Source organism: Zootoca vivipara, chromosome 5 (genome assembly GCF_963506605.1).
Source record: "Zootoca vivipara chromosome 5, rZooViv1.1, whole genome shotgun sequence".
Lineage (NCBI taxonomy): Eukaryota > Metazoa > Chordata > Lepidosauria > Squamata > Lacertidae > Zootoca > Zootoca vivipara.
The window spans coordinates 72,721,160-72,740,957 of NC_083280.1; the positions used below are offsets into that span (position 1 = coordinate 72,721,160).

At 40.2% G+C, this 19,798-nt stretch overlaps 1 protein-coding gene across 1 annotated transcript in view; it reads left to right on the plus strand.

Moving 5' to 3' along the window:
• CTNNA3 (catenin alpha 3) overlaps positions 1 to 19,798 on the plus strand; it is a 550,231-nt gene that overhangs the window by 418,158 nt on the left and 112,275 nt on the right. The window lies entirely within an intron of this gene.

Sequence of the window (19,798 nt, forward strand, 5' to 3'; positions counted from 1 at the left end):
GTTTAGAGAAGAAAATATTTTCTGTTTCAGTTTCTGAATTTGACAGTCATTCTGTCCAATCCTGTGCATGTTTCCTCAGAAGTAAGGCCCTTTGTGATCATTGGACTTAACTCCCAAGTGAGGGTAAACAGGATTACAGCCTTTTGATGCTGTGATGATGCATGGAGCTAAATGGGGCTTACCTTTGAGTAGGAATGTATAGGATTGCACTGCAAAGAGCCTAGTCAATTTTGTTTTTCCCTTGTACTGAAAATCATTTGTCAACCAGGGCAAAGAAAGCTCCATGACAATAAATGGAATTAAATTACCTCCCTTAACAAAGCATGTCTGCCTTTTCTGTTGCCTCCATAAAGCTTGCCTACCTCTGAAAAAAAAGTTTTACTGAGCATGTAGTCATTTCAATTTTTTAATACACAGTAGTATTCCGTGGCATTCATGCCTAACATATTAAATCTGCAATACATTACATTAGTTAATCACTTTTTCTGACATAATTTTTATTGGTTTATTCACTGTTGAAAACACTTTTGTCCATCACTAACGGAGGACAAATTGTAGGCCCTACATCAATAACAAGTATTTTCATAGAGCAAACTTATCCCCTTATGTGCATCAGAGGAAATCTCTAGTCAAGATGAGAGATTACTTAGAAATAGGTTTGTCATTAATTTAGGGCATATTTATATTGCAAAGTAATCGGGGATTCTCCAAGGAATCCCAGGAATTATGTTTGGAAGTTTGGTGAAATCTGCCTCTATTCCACATATGGTAGCTGCAATTTTCTGTTTCTGATGCATACAGCTGTCCTGTATGGTATCATATTTCCTGTTCCCTATACTTAGTAAACTACTGTCTCTAGTTCCTCATGTTTCCCTTTTGGAAAGATGTTTAAATTTTGTAAATGTGAGAGTTGTCATTCTTCAGGGTTCATCTCGCTCCTCAGGATCCCAGGGAATAAAATATTGAACTGGGTATTTCTTATCAGCAGTGCATAAGCCCTGCTATTTGGCATAGTTGGGTGGCTGTCTCTTGTAACTGAATTGGGGAGTAATGAAACAGTAGCGTATGTCTATTTAATGTATGGTTTTTGCATTTTTTTCTGCCATGGGGGTGGAGGAGATGCACTTGTGGGGATTTTCTGCCTCAAGTGTCAAAGTGGCCTTGGGATCTGTGCACCTTGAATTGGTGTGTGTGTGCACATACCTGAGATTGTTTATATTTCTTCCGGCAATCTTAATTCCGGCTTGGGTTTCATCTAGTCCAGCCTTTCGCATGATGAATTCTGCATATAAGTTAAATAAGCAGGGAGACAATATACAACCTTGTCGTACTTCTTTCCCAATTTTTTGTCTATATTCATCTTAAATTATTTAAAACTTAAAACACAAGTAAAACATTTCTTCTTTTAAACGTTGTGAGCTTTATCGCAGTCCAGCTAGTGTCTTTATATGTTTACAATGATTGTCTATGTATTGAACAAATTTACTCCATTCTCCCTGGAACATTTGGTCGCTCTGGTTATAGGTTCTCCCTGTCAGCATTGCCAATTCCGCATATTCCATCATCTTTGTCTGCCATTCGTCTACCGCAGGCACCCCCAAAATCCAGCCCTCCAGATGTTTTGGACTACAATTCCCATCTTCCCTGACCACTGGTCCTGTTAGCTAGGGATCATGGGAGTTGTAGGCCAAAACATCTGGATGGCCGCAGTTTGGGGATGCCTATTCTACCGTCAGTAATTCTTGCTGCTTCCACTTTTGGGCTAATAAAATTCTAGCTGCCGTAGGGGCATACATAAACAATTTCTGGTCAACTTTTGGAATGATTGAGTGAATACTCCAAAGTGTTTATTCAATTAACCCTTTCACTCCCCTTCTACCTGCTGCATTAACTGCTATAAGGATGCAAAAAACATTTCATTGTCCATTCAGTCATATTTGCATAGAGCTCCAAAGTATGAATTAAAATACAGCCATTACCTGGGATCTTCAGGACACCAGGAATTTATATTCACACTTCAGTGTAGTGGGCCATCCTTGTATCACATCTACTACTCTGGATCTTTTAGAGCAGGCATAGGCAACATTGGGTCTCCAGGTGTTTTGGAACTACAATTCCCATGATCCCTAGCTAACAGGGCCAGTGGTCAGGGATCATGGGAGTTGTAGTTCCAAAACATCTGGAGAGTCAAGGTTGCCTATGCCTGCTTTAGAGCTTGCAACTCTGAAAGGTCACACAGAAACATGGCAGAAATGGGTACAAGAAAAGAGAAGTTTCACCATCCCTTATATTACTAGCAAACAGCATTATGACTTCATAGTATATTACATCATTAAAGAGATACTATTTTCTAGTGAAAATTTGACAAAATGTTTCCCTGTGTTATTCATCCAGACCTTGGTATGCCACTCTTCCTTTATAAGCCGAACATTTTCCCTTTAAGATGGAAGTATTTATAGCTGAAGCTTCATAATACTTAGTCCCTATTTCATCCTCCATTCCTAAATTGTAAGCTACATTTTCAAAGCATACATACATACATACATACATACATACATACATACATGTATATCTTTGGGATGAGTGAGATGGGCTTTCTGCTGTAATTTTATTTGGAGACCCAGTCAGATTATAATAATGTGTCATAGTTCTTCCTTCTCATATTTTCACAATAGTGCCTATCTATCAAATTTCCAGAGGCCAACACAGGCCCCATAATTTTATTGCATATTACATTCTACCGCAAAGGTCATGCTGAGTCCATTAGTTTTAAATGATTGTAGAATCAGTGGACAAAGATTCACTCCCTAATCTATACAGTCTTTTACCTCTGTTGTGCAGAGACCTAGTCTGTGCCAGAACTGATGGTTGTACTTCTTTTTAATGTATGTTATCTAATTGGATGTGTATCCTTTCCTGTTCCCAGGACTCGGGGAGGATTATATAACTTTATTTACATCCTTTGAGCAGCCTGGACCATGTAGCAGAAAGGATGGGAAATGTTCATTTTCCCCATCCCCACTAATTTCAATTGCAGACCTTTTAAGTGAATTAAATGCCTATGTCCTCAACTGTTCTCTAAGTAACTTTTAAGCAGTCAAAGAATACAAGCCACCAGACAGTGAAGGTGAAGCCTGTTAGTTGTTTGCAAAGATGGGCAGACGGGTGAGCTTACTTGACATTTTGCACTCCAGAAGAGATACTTTATATTCAAAATTGATTATGCATCCCACATAAATTTAGTTAAACATAAGAAGAGCCTGCTGGTTCATTCCAGTGGGCTATTTAGTCTAGCATCCTGTTCTCACAGTGGCCAACCTGTGGGAAACCAGCAAACAGGATTCAGGCACAAGAGCACTCTCTGCTATGGTTTCCAGCAACTAGTATTCAGAAGCATTGCTGCCTCCAACTGTGGAAGCAGAGTATAGTCATCATGGCCAGTAGCCCTCTCCTCTGTCCATTTTTCTAATATTCTTTTAAAGCCATTCAAGGTGAGCATCACTGTCTCCTGTCAGAGCAAGTTCCGTTGTTTATGGACTGCATAAAGAAGTACTTTGTTTTATCTGTCCTGAATCTTCCAACATTGTTTCTTTGGATGTCCACACGTTATGTGTGTGTGTGTGTGTGTGTGTGTGTGTGTGTGTAGGGTACATAATAATAATAATAATGATGATGATAATGATAATGATAATAATAATAATAATAATAATAATAATAATAATAATAATAATAAATTATTATTTGTACCCTGCCCATCCGTCTGGGTTTCCCCAGCCACTCTGGGCGGCTTCCAACAAAGATTTAAAATACACTAACATGTCACACATTAAAAACTTCCCTAAACAGGGCTGCCTTCAGATGTTTTCTAAATGTCAGGTAGTTGTTTATCTCTTTGACATCTGATGGGAGGGCATTCCACAGGGCGGGCGCCACTACCGAGAAGACCCTCTGCCTGGTTCCCTATAGCTTTGCTTCTCGCAGGTGTGTAAAGAAAGGGTTTTAAGTGGTATGTAAATTAATAAGTAGTAATGAATTCTCATGAAAATTAATCAACATTTTAGTTCATATTTCTCCAAATGTGCAATTTTCTATACTCATTACTTGGCTGGGGAACTGCATTTCAAAAGTGTGTAGAATTGTGAATTTTGAAGGATGCTTGTGTTTCTGTTCTTGTACTGTTTTGGAAAGTGTGAAGTAGCCTTTAAATGCAAACTGAATTCTCCCCCTAGCTGCAATTATAATCAACCTTACTAGGGAGTAAATTCCATTGGGACTTACTTCTGAGTAAACATGCTTAGAAGTTTATTTTACCAGTTACTTCTGTTCTAGTCAATATGCTTACTTTACATACATTGAAGCTTTAACTGAATGATCCCAGTCATTCAATTTACATGATAATGTTGATTTGTAAGATGCCAGAAGATTATATGTTGGCTGTATTGTCTAATACATTTACCACTTAGGAAGTTGTTATGCTTGCACTGTTGGTAATGCCGCATTATACTAACTTGAACCTCAGCGCATTGAGAAGAGTGAGACTTGCTCTTAGGATAGCATAGGATTGAGCTGTAAGACTGTTTTTCCTTACCCATTCTGAAATAAAGTCAGCTAAATTAGGTCAGCAGCAACACGATCTTTCCCCAGTAGTTTTCTTGATTCTGAATTGCTTCCCTGTAGTGTTTTAAATTCATCCCAGTTGAGTCAAGCCTGGGCACTAGCCTAATAGTAGCAGTTGTTAGGAAATAGCTAGTGCTATATAGATTGAGACTGTTGACTGTTGAGACTGACTGGGGAATAGAAATCAGAATATGATGTTTAATTGGGGAAGTGGGGCAGGTTTTTAGAAAACAAACTGGAGTGCTAAAAGAAAATGCAACTTTTTGCTGATTTTACAACTGAATAATTTCTCTGAAGAGTTTTTTCTCTCCTTTGAGTTCAATTTCTATAATGCACTCTGTGAGACAATAAAAGCCTCCAAATTATAGTGAGAACAACTAAGTTCAGCATCATACAAGTAACACAGATGAAGGTGATAATCATTGTACAATCTACCTATATACCATATAACATAAGGAAAAGCCCAAAAATGTACTGAAGAAGGCAATTAACAGAGAGGAAGTGATGCTTGCTTTTGTGAAGAGGTCCTCTAAATATCTCCAAGTGTACATTTTGCATGGTCTTGAAACAGCATCAAGGGTTGCTCCCAATGTAGTGCTATGTTTAAGTCACTTAATGATATACTCATCCCACTAGTGAATTGTTTTGTGCCAGTGGAGCATTGTTGCACAAGAGAATGCATAAGCAGATTTCTGGTAACTTTATGAGATCAACTGTTGCATTGGACTGCTCTGTTGAACATTCAAGCACATGTCTGCTACCACAAGAGCCCTTATCCGACCAGAGAACATTGGACACAGACCCATATGTCTGGCTTCCACAAACCCATCAAGAACGTACAAAATCCACTTCATTTATAGCAATTCAACCCCCCTCCCCCTCACCGCCAGTGATCAGGGCAGATGGTAATGTCAGCCTCAGAGGCTGGACTTTCCTGTTCTGAATCGGCAGTTGTTATTTGTTTTTCTCCTCACTGTATCACTTTTATTGGAATGAGAAATATGACAGAGGGCAATAAATCCTTTATTTCTCTTCTAAAACTGAGAGCAGTATTAATGAAAATCGCACTGCAATTTAGAACAATTTGAAATGAATTAGTTATATGAACTATAGTCTAGCATTGTGCCATACCTAGACAAGAACTGAACAGAAAGGGGAATAAACCCTGGGTTTCAATTGTCAGAGCTTGGGAAGCTGTCAAATTGGTGACATTTCTTTGTAATAAAATTATAAACAAAATCCCATGTGGATATATAAACTGGTGCATGATATAAAAATCAAGACAGGAGAAGTTATTTAATCACCTTTTGAAGGCTGAAGGAAACTCACATTTGATAAGCTGTACCTCATTTTTAAAAGGGCATCGCAGAAATAAATACCATTCAATGCAAGGCAGCCACCTTGCCATGGCAGTAAAGGTTCTTCAAGTCTTCAGAAAGTTGTTGTGATCTTTGGGAAATTAGGATGGTGCCCAGAAGGAAAGTAAGGAGGAAGAATAGCATCATTGCCACACCTACTATAGCTGCAAATACAACAACAAAGGCAAATTCTAGGAAGAAAAGTATTTTGCTTACTACATTGTGGCTTTCACCACAATTGTATAGGCATGTCTGCTGACAGTAATGGTCTCCTTTAGAATGTTATGCCTTGAGTATGTGCAAGGTATTACCAATCAGTGCTTTGAATCATTGCTCTAACTAGAATTTAAGAATTCTAGGGCTGGCCCAAGTCATTGTGTTGCTCCAGGTTGATGTTTTCAGCTAACTAAGATGCATCTGTTAAATTAGTTTGGAACCTGAGGAAGAAAATCCCCAAGAACGTCTCTCCCAGCCTGGAAGGAAAAATGCAGTAACAATCAAACAACTAATAATTTGTTTCCCTTTTATGATACGAAAAATCAGCTGCCTGTGGAGGTCACTTCACTTTGCCTAACAGCCCAACCAGTCCTGGAGGACAGACACCTCCCTGGCTTTTTACTCCTACCACAGTGACTTAGGCAGCAGCAGTTGGGGTCATAGCTGCCAAGTTTTCCCTTTTCTCGCGAGGAAGCCTATTCAGCATAATGGAAAATCCCTGAAAAAAAGGGATAACTTGGCAGCTATGGTTGGGGTGTATGTGTCACACGTCATTTCCTTCCTGTAGACCTCTCCACACTCATCACCTGATTGGCACCATCACCTATGAATGTTCCACTTCCATGTATAATGAATGAGGGTGTGGCTGAGAGGCAGCAATTTCCATCCCATCCTGTATTCACTGCAATCAGTGCTGTTTCCAATCTGCTATAGTTTAGCTTCCAATAAGATCTGGGTTATTCATCTCACTATGCAAAGAACATAACTTAAAACATAAATAAAATTCAGGTCGAGACTAACAGGCACTGCAAGAATCACACAGGATTTAGCCTCTACAAGGAACAATATAAATATAATGAGCTTCCTTACTGTTACTAGAGCATAAAGAATTATGAGTTCCACAGGGTAGCATACTGAGATGGTGGCATTACATCATTAGTTTCCTTATTCACATAAATTCCACAATCAAACCATTCTGATCCAGAAACTGTCTTTCTATCACTTTCTGAAAGAGAAGTGGCCCAGAATACTTTTTTTTTCTTGTTTTATCTCTTTCTTCAACAGCCTTCTACCACCTGACCATGGAAACTTCCATATGTATCTCTGATGCATAATTCATAAGGAATTGCTTTCTCTGAATCAGAGTTCATAGTTTGTGTGTTTAAAAAATTATAATGCCTTTTTGAGGGTAAGAGCAGTGAGAGGACAATGTGTGAGCCTGAAGTTTGGGATGGTCTATTTAAAAATGCAATTGCATTTTCTGCTTAATTAGGTGCTTAACTCCATGATTAAAGTAAGTGTATGTATATATTTAATACTTATTAGTTGTTGGAAAGTATTCACTTTGTGAGTCCTTTGTTTCCTCTTTCCTAGCAAATAAACTATTATAAGGCAATTGCTTTCAAGAATGTTATTGTTATATAATTCTACCTTCCGTAAGTTGTTCATGTAGTAATCTTGCCAGCTGTGATTTAGTGAGGCCAGGGTTATTGTGAGCCTTTGGAGAAATTACTAGGAAGAAATATTGCCAACATATCAAATGAGAGTATTTTAATTTTTATATTTACAAATACAGAAGCCAAAATAATCAATGAGCGAGAAAATGCCCTGAATCATTTTCACCCACATGCTATATATACTAGGGAGTTGAAGTTTGATAGCTCAGTTGATAGAGCATGAGACTCTTAATCTCAGGGGTGTGGGTTTGAGCACCACGTTGGGCAAGATATTTCTGTATTGCAGGAGGTTGGACTAGAGCAGGCATCCACAAACTTCGGCCCTCCAGATGTTTTGGACTACAATCCCCATCTTCCCCAACCACTGGTTCTGTTAGCTAGGGATCATGGGAGTTGTAGGCCAAAACATCTGGAGGGCCGCAGTTTGGGGATGCCTGGACTAGAGGATCCTCATGGTCCCTTCCAATTCCACAATTCTGTGATTCTCAAAGTCAGGATGAACTTAAGGTAAACACCCCAAGGAAGCCTGATAAGAATTTATAGCTTCCCAGTTTGGGGATGGATACTTCATAGGGAGGGGGCAGCTCAGTTCAGCTGAGAGTATGGGTTGGTTATACAATCATAGAGCTGGAAGACGATCCCAAGGATCATCTCGTCCAACCCCTACAAGGCAGGAATCTCAGCTAAAGCATCCATGGCAGATGGCCATACAACCTCTGTTTAAAAACCTCCAAGAAAGGAGCGTCCACCACCTCTCATGGAAGTCTGTTCCACTGCTGAACAGCTCTTACTGTCAGAAAGCTTTTTCTGAATGTTTAGTTGGAATCTCCTTTCTTGTAACTTGAAGCCATTGGTTTGAGCCCTACCCTCCAGAGCAGGAAAAAAACAAGAGCAAAGCCAGTCTGGCCACAGCATCTGTGGGTGAATATACAGAATCTGGTTTTGGGAATGCAGATTTGTTTGTTTTTTAATTATTCAGATAAACACTCTTTTCCTTTCAATTGTGTTTTACAAATGTCAGATTTAGCGTTAGACCAGGATGCAAATCTAAAATATAAAACATTTCCATGGATTCCTTGACTTAGTTTGAATGGCTGGGAAAGGATTGTAGCTCAGTGCTAGAGTACATGTTTTGCATGCAAAGTGCCCAAAGTTCAATAACTTGGCAACTCTATCCAGGATTGGGAGAGACTTCTGTCTGGAGCCCTGGAGAGCCACTGCCAGTCAGTCGAATGTGCTCCTGTCTGAAACTATTGTTGTGAATTTAAACTGTTATAGTGTTATCAGTTTATAGCGTTAGCCTTTAGAAAGATTTGAGCAACCGACAAACCTGATTACTACACTTCAACACAGAGTACACCTCCTATTAATTTAATAGTGGGTTCATTTTTGGTTTGGGTAATTAAAGTACTAAGTATTGAGTTCTTTTCCTATTTTTATTAATAAACATATACTTCTCTTATTATCAAAGATTAGATTTTAAATTTCAATACTTCAAATAGGAGAGCATCGTCTAGGTTCCCTGTCTAACCAAAACTTGTGTAATATCCTGCCAGTTAGTAGGTACAAGCAAGAGAGCTTCAGATGGTAGAAAGCATGTATGTTCAAACCCCACAGCATAGTCACAGTCTCTGATAATCCTATCACATGAAGAAAATAACTCGGCTCAATTCAGAATACAATCAAACTATCTTAATGTTTCTTGAGAATCCTAAGCACTTAAAATATACAAAGAGACTTAACTATTAACTAAGTCATCCTCCCTAAAGATTCTTACAATGTTAAGCTAAGCAAAGAGACACATATATTTCTTCTAGATAAGGGGTGATAGCCAATGTTAGCCGTAATCAAGAGACACATTAAAAGCAATGGACAAGTAACTACTGTAAAGTCCATTTTCAAAGGGTCTAACCTAAGTTCAATATCACTTAAAGTAATATCCATATTTACTTTTGACAAGTCTTTAGCAGGGCTTTTTTTTTTTTAAGCCAGAACTCAGTTCCAGCACATCTCAGGTGGCTGCCATTGCTATTATAAGTTCATAGTGAGTTCTGGCACCTCATTTTCTAGAAAAATAGCACTGGTCTTAAGCATAACATCAGTACATCAGCTTTATATGCCTAGCCTTATCGTTATATACATATATTGGGTGGGATTCAATTAAAGCGTCTGGAGAAGAAAGAGCATGGGTTTTAATTTTATTATTTTCATTTTAATTCTTTATTTATAGTGAAACAACTTCAGTGTTGTCAAGATGCTTTCAATTAAGGAAATAGAATGTTGTTGTTGTTTTTAACCTGGAAATTCTAAATAATGAAAATGGGAAAAAACAACTCACATTTATAGTTTCAGGCAGTTTATATAGGTCATATATTTCCATATAAAAAGCTGGGAGAAGTTACATCTTAATGATTTAATTTCATGTGATTCTTAAATTCCAGATAGACCTCTAATTAGAGATAATTACTGTTTTACCCTCCCCATTTACTTAAGCAGTAGGAGGTTTCAGAGGCTACCTTTTACCATCAGTTACTATGTGAAGAGAATGTACCAGAGACTGAGTGTTTACAGTGGTGCCTCGCGAGGCAAATTTAATTCGTTCCGCGAGTCAATTCGTTTTGCGAAAAATTCATCTTGCGAATCGCGGTTTCCCATAGGAATGCATTGAAATTTCTTTTTTTACCCATAGGAACGCATTAATTAAATTGCAATGCATTCCTGTGGGAAACCGCGATTCGCAAGACAAATTTTTCGCAAAACGAATTCGTCTTGCGAGTCACCATCAGATTGCAAGACGCATTTGTCTTGCAAAAAAATCTTCTTGCAGGGCATTCGTCTTGCGAGGTACCGCTGTATTTACAAATGTACATGCTGAACAAGATGAAGTTGAGATTGCACTAGCCAGCCAGCGCCGCCCAGCAAACTTGTCCTTTGAGCCCTTGAAGGTTTCTTCTTGAGAGTAATCTAAAAACCCAGATATCTGGCTAGTCCCCACCCAGATAAGTGGGATATGTTTAGTAGCTAGTATGCACCAACCACCTTTGCTCTTTTAATCAGATAGCTTGCAGCATTCAATACCCATTGAGCTATTAAGTTACCAGAAGCCTAGAGAAAAGGTAATCTCCTCATTTAAGGGCCATAGCACTAAAGTCAATGGCTTGAGTTTAGCATTCATACTGAACTACTTAGATCAGAAAAGATTTGGATCTGCTACAGCTATTTTGTTTGACTTGAAAATATATGTAATGGCATAAAACATTTGGAGACGACAATGTGCAATAATAGAGATGGCACTGCAAAGGACAGGAAACTGACAAATAGTGTTATCTTTTAGTGTGTCTGAGCTCATTCTGGAGACTGGTTATTAATCTTAAATTTATACTCGGTTTAATATCTTCCTGGTGCCAGTCAGATGAAAATTTTCTTGGCAACTGGCAATGATGCATATTCACTGGTTTTCAGTTTAATTAAGAATCTTGGAGTTTTATTTTGAGTCCTTCCCCCCCCCTCCAAACTTACTGTTAAATGTCAGCAGTCTGCCAGGAAAGGTACCTTGCCATGATTAAATTATTATTTCAGTTATTCCAAGTTATTTACTGTAATGACTACAGTATTTTTTGTTTTTTAAAAAACAACCACCATAACAACAACCTTTTTCACAGATTAGAATTACCCCAGGATGTTCAGCCTGGCTTAACATGGTTGATTTTTGCTAACATATTTCCCATGGGGTGGAAATATCTAAATATATGGTTTTCTGTTTCCAGTTAAAAGTTCAGATATTTTAATCAGATTTCATAGAAAATTTTAACTGCTAAGCTACCAGTTCAGGTATAACAAAACAAAAAATAAAAAAATAACAATAAAACTAGTTCAGATAGTAACTAGTTCAGGTATAGTCTGAGTTCTGGCCACACCCATGATGTCCCCTGGAGATGTAGCTGAAGAGGGTATACTTTCCTTTTTCTCTCCTAAAGATTTATCAGGTGTTGCAACTAAGGTTGTTCACCCAAATCCAGTTCTAACTTCACTTTAGTCAAAATGCTAGGGATAATTTCAGTTAAAATCAGGTACCATCTGACCACACTCGAGTTTCCCACCTCTGAGAAGCAAGGAGTTATTCAGAAAATGAGGGCTGTGACAGGAATGAAATAAACCAATGTTTCTAGAAGAATTGCTAGATTTTTATGTGAGGGGGTGGGATGTGTTCCTTACATCAGCACATGTGTGGAATGAGAGAAACTATTGTGAGAAAGCCCTTCCAAAGGGATGACAAATCACTGTCAAACAATCCTGTTAAAAGTGGGAATGTCGGGAGGTATGTTAATATGTGGTACGTAGGCTACTCCCCGAGGAACAGCTGTGTTAATCTGCCACACTTTAAAGGCTGACAAAATTTATTATGGCATAGGAAGTTGGATCCCTCTGGATCCAGTGATTATCACTTCAAAAGGTGGGTTGGGTTGCCCACCTGTCAGTCACTGATATTATAACATCACTTAAAGTTCAAGCCCTATCCTGTATTCCAGATGGAACTGCCAAAATCCTGCAGTTTGTGGATTTGTTGCCTTTTCTGTTGCTGTGCAGCATGACAGAAAAGGCGACAAATTTTAAAGGCACCATATTTTGTCTGCAAAAGAATGATGGGGAGAGCATGTAGCATTTCATCTATATAACCTGTGGAACATCTAACATTTTCAAATTAATGCTGTTTGTATGGTATGCAAGAGAAGCTGAATGAGAAGGTGGCTTTTACTGGCCTGGTTTTCTTTAATCTAGTACAGTACTTCATTTAAGTGTTTTTTAAAAAACAAAGAGCAAAAGCAACTTTATTGTGGTTTTATTAAAACAGAGAAAACGAAAGCCACCATGGGCATATTCTGAATCGGAATAATGTCTTTTCAGGCCACAGCTGAGCACTGAAAAGCTGAGAACATACTGTCAAGTAACTGGGCACATGAGGATTAAAAAAAATGTTCTTTAAAACTTCAGTTGAATTCTGCATTATGTGTAACAATCATAAAGCAATGTAAAGGAGGCAGCCTTATACCAGATCAGAGTGCAGGCAACTCCCCACTTACTTGGGGGTTAAGTTCCAGGTCCACGCACATGAGTGAAATCACGTAAAGTGGGGAGCATCCTGTATATAGCCTCTAAACATCCTTTCTGCCATTCTCTCTTCAATCCAGACCAAAAATACTGTATCCAAAACAAGAATTGAAGCTCTGGGGCTGGTAGGAGGCTGGAGGATGCACAGGAAAGTGGCTGCTGCACTAACCTGGACACCAGCTGTTAGGCGGAGAAGACGGAGCAGTGTAAACAAAGCCCCACAGTGCCTCCGGTCTCTTTGGAGTTTCCTCTGCCCTCACTGGAGTCTGAGGGCTCCAGGGTGGGCCTCTCTCCAGCTCCCTCACCATTTCCAGATTTCAATTGAATTATTTATTTCTCGGCGCCAAATGTATACGCAGTTGTGCATCCATTGTGTGCAATTGGGAGGGGAGCTGTATTTGTTTATTTAGAACAGTATATTCTACTCTTGAATGGTAGCCTCCTTCATGTCTCAGGAAGAAAGAGGACTTCTACCTCTTTTTCCACTGGAGATACCAAGGGCTGAACCTGAGACCTTAAGAATTTAAAGCTTGAACCATGGTACCTTGCCATGGGGAAGATAGAAAGCTCTAGCTCAGCATATGAATGGACAATACTTCTCACTGCTTGGAAGCACAGTAGAAAGTCAACAGCCAGTAGATTAGTCAGATCATATCGAATACCTGTACAAAACCCATCTCTGTTCATGTCCAATATAGCATTTACACAGAGAGGTACTGGCACTCTTACCATACACAAAATAAAGAGAATATGTTTATTTGTTCATCTGGTTTTAGCCTGGCTATTGGTACTTTGCATTTCCTTGCAGGTGGGGCCATGGCTACTGCTCACAGTGAACTGTCACCATGTTCTGAATTGCCAGGAATTTTAATTGAGCCAGATGCAAAAGCTGGAAAGCTGTCTGATATTTAGCGCTCTCTTCCCCCCCCCCCCCCGCCACATTCTCTTTAATCTTCAATCTTCTTTAAAAACAACAACAAACCAAACTATTTGCCCTTTTTGGATACACTATTACAAAATGCCAGTTGCATGTGATCAGATTTTCTTGGTTAACTGGCCTTTGCTTCAAATTGGCTAAATTTAATTGGGAATGGCTGCAGTCCTGTGTACAATCAGGCTGCGTAAATTCCGTTAACTTCACTGGGTATTAAAGCAGCTGAATGTGTGCAGCACTGCAGCCAAAATCTCAGTGCTCTTACTTGGCTTTTATTTTTAGCCTTATGCTAAATTATGCTTTCTGATTCAAATAATGCTGCATGTTTCCTATATCGACTTGGTCTTTCTTCTTTTTTACATGTGTATCATTAAGTGATATAAAAGTTGTCAAACTGAAAGTGTATATAAAAAGTAAACTAAAGCCTCCCAAGTTTGACTTGAATTCCAATACAGTTTAATTTGAATCAAAAGTAGAATATTTAGAACTGGATTACTCTTTGAACATGCTGTCTTTGAAAATGTGATCTAATTAAACATTATAGATGTGGCATCTGCATTTCCCAGGAATAATAGAACATGCATGGATGTGTTAAGCAATAAATACAGATGCCCCAGTTCTACTGGTGGACATGTGCCAGTTGAAGCAGGCTTCATTCCACCTGGGCATCCCTAGGTAGATGTGGAATAGCACATGCAAATGGATGCTGCGTATGTGGTTCCTTTCCTGATCTATGTGTGGAGCTGTGTACATAAAGCTTCTATCAGAAAATCAGTGATAGCACAAGGGATGCTTGAGGAATTCTGATACAAACTGACGTGCTCCACATCTCCCATACAAATGTGCAGCTTAGAACACTGTTATCCTTCAGATTTTACACTTTTTCAAGCTTTGCAATGCTGATCTTTGCTCAAAATGTGTACAAAAATGAATGTAGCACTGCATATTTAGAATTGGGAGAAAATGCATTGAACTATGTGTATTTATGAATTTATAGACAGATTTTCTATAAATTGCAAATTAATGCAGAAATGGGATATAAAAAAAACTTATGCTAAATTGAGATGTGATAGAAATACATTCATCTGTTTTAAAAGTTGCTGAAGGGACATTGGGAGAAAATCACTGGATTTACCTGTTTTGTCCTTTCTTCCACTAAACAGTCAATAAATGTCATCGATTATCTGACCTGGGTTATGCATGTGTGGGCTACAGTTTTATTGTTTATTGTGAAATAAATCAGTGAAGCTACACAGCTTCACCTTTGTCTGATGGTAAATATTTTTTGTCATAGTGATACAATCAGTCATGAAAATTACTGTACAGTGTGTTTTGGACAAAAAATAAGCATCATGTCTGAGCGGTACTTATTTGGCTTGGGAAATCCCACCTCTGCATTTAAATATTGAGCTTGTTTGGACATTGGTGTCATTTCCAAGATCTCACTCAGCATTAAAGGCTATAAATAGATCAAGTTACAGCTTTCAACTGCCAAAATGTATCTCCATTAAATTAGAAAAAAAGTGCAAATCATGGGGCTCAGCAAGCAGATGTCATCAAAAAATAGACTATTGAGGATAATTTGCCATAGGAAGACATTTCAAAGAGAGCATTATGTGACTGGTGAACTGCAGGTCACAGGGCTTGTTCAGAGAGAAAATGCCATCCTATATAATAAAGTCCCTGTGTCCCTGCGTCCAAGTTTTCCCGTGTGTCCCTGGGTCACTGCGCATGGGCCCCAGGGACACAGGGATTGGGCAGCAGAGACTGCACGTGCGCGCGCGCACACACACACACACGCTCTCCCCACCCCCCCTCTCCCAACCACCGCTCACAAGCGCCTCACTGCGCGAGAAGGCTGCTTCGTTTGCTGCCGCCGCAGAAAGAGGCCTAATTACAGCCTTCTCCTGGGCGCCCGCTGCCCTGCTGGCCTCAGCGGAGCGCCTTGACGAAGTGGCGACCGTGGGAGGGGCCAGTCGGCCCCCCCCACGCGCCACCGCTGCCAAAAGAGGCCGAATCGCGGCCTTCTCCTGGGCGCCCGCTGGCCAGCGGAGCACCCCGACCAAGTGACGGACACCGGCAAAGAAGTGGTCTCTGAGGGGCGCTGGGGAAAGGGGCGATGTGCCCGGAGGAGGACAGTGGTTGTGGTGGCGGAGGAGGAGGAGTGGTGGTGGTCTCAGCGGCTGCTACTGCTGCTTCTGTTGCTTCGGCAGCCGTGAGCGGGGATCCGGAAGGGACGTCTGCAGCAGCAACGGCGGCGGCCGGTCTCTTGAGCGAGCTGCGCTCTTGGTGGGAAGTGCCGGCCATCGCTCACCTCTGCTCCTTGCCTAGGCTTGGTAACAGCATTATAATGAATAGGCGCTCTTTTCTTTCCGGTCTTGAGTCTCCCCCTCATTTACCACACAGCATCATGGGAAAGGGGAATGACGAAGCCTGTTGCTGCTGTTCACTTTGTCATCTTTCTCTCCTGCTGAAGCCCAGACATGCTGGGAGGCTGGAAGCTTTGAAGATGGATATGTAGGGAAATAGGTAATCAAGCCAATTGTTCAACCTCCACTCTACCTGTGAACAGCGGCCAGAGCCATAGCAGGGGGTGGGGTATCTAGCCTCCAGGGTTTCTGCCCTGGGTGAAGCCTCCAGAGGGGTGCCATTGAGGCTTCCAGCCTCCCAGCATGTCTGGGCTTCAGCAGGAGAGAAAGATGACAAGGTGAGCTGAAACAGCCACAGGAATTTGAAGGTGCTGTGGATTACAGTCGTACCTTGGATCGCAAACACCTTGGCTGAATGTTCTAGCGCCTTGGCTCCCGACCAATCCTAACACACACACATAGCAGAACCCTTGAGCTTCTCTTCAACACCCCTTTACTGGCCCACACACAAAAACACACCCCCCTTGGCTTGATTCTGCTGAAGAGAAGCTCAAGGGTTCTATGTGTGTGTGTGTTCTAGCACCCGAGACAAATGCAGGAAAAGTGAAGAGGGGCAACGCGGTTTTCCAAAGGTTCCTTTCTTTTTCTCTTCCTCCCACCCCACCAAGAAGTGGGAGGGAGCGCTGCAAAGAAGAACGCAGCTCCGTAGCCGAGGCTGAACGTGGGATCGGAGCCCCCCCCCTCCGCCGCGCATTTCTCACCTCTGATTGCCGCCTCCCCCCTGCCCGAAACAAAAGAATTGTCATACGTTCTAGCGCCCGTTTACTCAACAGGCTGAATGTCACTAGTTTGTGAATAAACACAAATGGAATCTTATGAGAGGAGTTCCTTTGGGAGGATTGCATATGGCCTAAAGGCCAAACTGCATGCTGCAGCAGAAATGGGACTGTGTTTGTAGGGAAATGTATCTGTTGTATTCCTTCCCCATCCCATAATGTGTAATTTCATAGCTCATGATGTTATGTTGTCAAGTTCTGCATTTTCCTGTTGCCACTCCACCACATGGGCTGCTACATACAAGGAAAGGCACAGTGATGTGTCATACCAGGGGATGTGAAACTACATTAAATGAGGACAGGCAGAGGAATGTGACATGTGAAATGCCAGTTTTAGCTACAGTCCCATGTCTGCAATAATGTACAGTTCTGCCCTAATAATTGCAGATTTTATAATTTACCATAGAGGCTCCTCACCTCTAGCATATGGATGTGGAGTTAACATCTCATCAAAGATGCAGCAAACTGAACAAATTGTTTGCCTTAACCCCAAGCTGAACAATTGTCTAAACCCCAATCTACAAGGGAGACTGAAAAACATGGCATATTGAGTTTTGCAAACAAAATATCAATAGGTTTTCAAGACTTGATTTACAAGTCCAAAAACTGTAAGCAAATATGTTTATCCAAGAGAGAGAGAGAGAGAGAGAGAGAGAGAGAGAGAAAGAAAAGCCTATGGAAAGGGGAAGCCATGGACGTGGAACATTTTCCCCTTCTCTTTTTGAGGAAGCATAGGAATCCTATATCTTCTTGCTCTTGAGGATTATAAACAAGGAGTTAGATTTCAAGGCTCCCCTTCAGTAACCTTCCTCTGATAGAAAATCTCCCTCTGTCACAACTAGCTCCCCTTCCATCAGAAAACATGAACCCTGGAATTCAATCCATGAATTGCAGAGCATAAGCAACAGGCTACCTGTGCTAGATAAAAGGAGGTACTTCTTCACACAGTGCTTAGTTAAGCTATGGAATTTGCTACCACAAGATGGAGTTGATGACCACCAACTTGGATGGTTTTTAAAGTGGGTTAGACAAATTCATGGAGTATAAGAGTCTTCATGGCTACTAAACGTGATGGCTGTTTACTACCTCCAGTATCCAACACAGTGTGCCCCGAATACCAGTTGAGTGGAGAGAGTTCTGTCATGCTGATGTCTTTCATATGAGCTTCCCATAAGCATCTGGTTGGCCACTGTGAGAATAGGCGGCTGGATTAGGTGGGTCTTTGGTCTGATACGGCAGGGCTCTTTCTGTGTTCTTATATTCTTAGATCAATTCAGCTATTTCTTGTATTTCAGACTTCTTTCAAAAGACAAATATAGAACCCTTGAAATTCTACCTGGAGTTCTATGCCAGGGATTTCATTCTGTTTGCAAGCTGCATTGGGATAATAAAATCCATTAATAACAATGGATTATCTGTGCACAACATACTGAATATAAATCAGGGAATGAACTCAAAAATTCAAGACATGATTTAAAATGTAGGTTATAAATTGTCCTCTGCCATTCAGTATCGTCACCAGGTATAGGTTCAGTATATGCAACAACGGAGCACTTTAGTGGAACACTTCATTACAGCATCTTATAGACTACTTAAAGGATTATGTTAATGTTTATCCCACAAAATAACAAGATACGTAAAACATTTGAGCTGTCTGAGAACTTATTAGCTAGAACCAATAGAGAAAATCTTTATTTATTTATTCATTTATTTTGCTGAATGCAACTTTGCTGTGTTGTCATGTGATGCACGTGCAAAAAAGGCAATGAAAGCTTTAGATGTGTTGGACCTGGCACATCTTTTCTAATTTGTCTTGTGGAAATGATTTAATCTGTTTCAGAACATAGTTAGAAAATACTATATAAAGCATATATGTGGATTCTTTGGGACCAGGGTAAAAAAAACTCTTTCCAGCTATAGTTTCTGTCTCCCAATTGCAGCTAGGATCCTTGTCTTAGTGTTAATTTGTGCCAGCAGGCCAAACTGTGGGGTTTTTTTTCTTTTTCTTTTGGCTATTGATAAACACTGGATAGACTGTGCTTGTCACTCATGCTCTATTTGTGGCAAATCAGCACCAGAGGTGGAATACTGCATCCCACAACAGCTGAGTGAACGGTAGCAGTGGGGGAAGTTACCTGTAAGTGTGAATAAACTTCTCCTTTCAGTGAAGCTTTTGAAATACCTCTCCTGGGAAGGGAGAGTTGGTAACCTTTGTTTCCTGTAGAGAGCAAGAAATACAGTTCCCAGAAATAAATAAAAAATCCTCAGCTTACAAACATTTCTGCTTTGTAGTTTCACACCCTGATTCCCCGTTAAGTGGCTATTTATATTCAAATCTCTGACTCAATGAATACTGTTGCTGTGGGGGTGTTTTTTTTAATATTCATCTACCCTTCATTTTCTATGAGATTATAAGCAACAATCTGTTTTTAATAAGGTGTGGACTCTGGGATTTGTTTGATCAGCGAAAATACATTTTTTCACTATGCATAATTCTTACCAAGTGTGATGCCACTTTAGGAGCAACTACGCAACAAAACAAAAAGCTGTCTTCTGTTTTAAGGTACTTGCTCCAGTGTGCTGTCTGGTCATTGCTTAGGAGAGCACATTTCCATTGATGGATGTGTCTGAACCGCAGCCTCCACGTTTGGGCAAAGGAAGTTCAGCTTCAGTGAGGAAACCTTATTAGGAAACTTCTTTGTTTTGCATTTGCAAAAGGCATGCTCCAGGCAAGAGCTAAAAATCCACTCACTGTCATTCAAGTAGAAATGAATACTGGGCTTATTCTTTTTTGCTATTGAATTCAATTCCCATTGTTATTTTATGAGTTTCATAAAGACAAACATGTAAGCAAATGGAAATTGGCAAAATATCTCAGCTTCTGAAAACAGAACAAGCAAGT